Consider the following 1510-nt stretch of genomic DNA (forward strand, 5'->3'; position numbering starts at 1 on the left):
TTTAATAAAACTTTTGGTTGTGTTGGAAAAATAAAATCTGGTATTAAATGATTTCTAAGATTATATAGGTTCATTATATTCATACAGAATTCATCCTGAGATATCTATTGCAAATGTATTAGTTTAATCCTAAAAATATTGAGGGACAGTGAGTGGCCAACAAAAGGGCGCTCAGTTTTGTGACTAACATTTGGAAAGACCAGAAAAAAAAATGGTCACAATATCCCAGCCTCCATTTGCTATAGCACAGTTCTTTATAAATGACTCTTTTTTTGGGGGGGGGGGGGGGGCGCTGTGCTGCATGGCTTATGGGATCTTAGCTCCCCGACCAGGAATCCTTCGTAGTGAAAGCAGAGTCCTAACCACTAAACCGCCAGGGAATTCCCTAATTCATTTTTCAAAGTATGAGCTTTATTGCCCAAAAAGATCAAACTTAATTTTTCAAAGAAGTCCTTCTCATTCATATGGTTTTCTATCGTTGTTTACTTTCTTAGTGCAGGACGTGTGTCTTATTTAGCTTAGGATCACAAAGCCAACTAACTTCAGGAGGAAGGCAGAGGAAATACAGGCAGGCAGGAGAGTCGCCATGTCCACTGGAGAGCATCTCCTGAGGGCCTCAGACCACTGTTACCATGGAAATACAACCCAGTGTTACAGCTCTTTTTCCCCAAAGAAGGTGGACATACAGCTTTTAATAATAAACCTTCAAAAAAGCACTAATAAATCTTCAACGTTTAAATACTGATACACTAATAGGGCCAGCCAGTGAAAGCATCCAGACTGCCAGTTCTCAAACTGACCGAATTTCCAAAGCATAACCTTTGATATTTGCAGAGAACATAAACTGCATTAGGCGATGTTCTAGGATTTAGGTGTCATTTCTGAACTGCACTCAGGAAAAGAAGAAGGCAGAAAGGACAGGCAGGGGTTACAAATCTCTGTCCTCCATCAGCATTTGTGTAGCTTTATCAGTTGGCATGGGGAGTGGTTTTGCAAGAGTTGGAGGCTGTTTGGAGACTAGTTCTGTGTGCTTGAGCCTGTGCATTCTCTGTATGCTTTGGCGTCTCTTGATTTTGATGAAGAGCAGTAACGAGGGCCTTGGGTGCTCAGGGAAGAGGATTACAGTCCCTGGAGAATCATGATGCCCATGATTAAAAATAAGGATTTAAGAGGCACAGGGGAAGGCTACTATTAGAGCAACTAGTTGGGGCTAAATTTTCATAGTATTCACAGGGAGAGTAGACTTCATCTATACAGTTCTCTAGTTGCATGATTCTTTCCATTCTTTTTAGGAAGTACAATATAAAGATCTATTTTTGCTCATAAAAATATCTCTAGGGAAGTCAGTGAACCTGCAGACAAGCAGACTGTACTGCAGCCTTTTTGGCATTAGTCCCCTGATCTTATCTGGCTCTGAGGGGCCTGGCTAACCCCTGGTCCAGGGCTGGAAACATGACTTAGGGGTAGCCAATGAGAACCATCCAGAGACCTCTACACCAAAGAGGCAGTA

Source organism: Stenella coeruleoalba (genome assembly GCF_951394435.1).
Source record: "Stenella coeruleoalba genome assembly, chromosome: 2".
NCBI classification, from domain to species: Eukaryota; Metazoa; Chordata; class Mammalia; order Artiodactyla; family Delphinidae; genus Stenella; species Stenella coeruleoalba.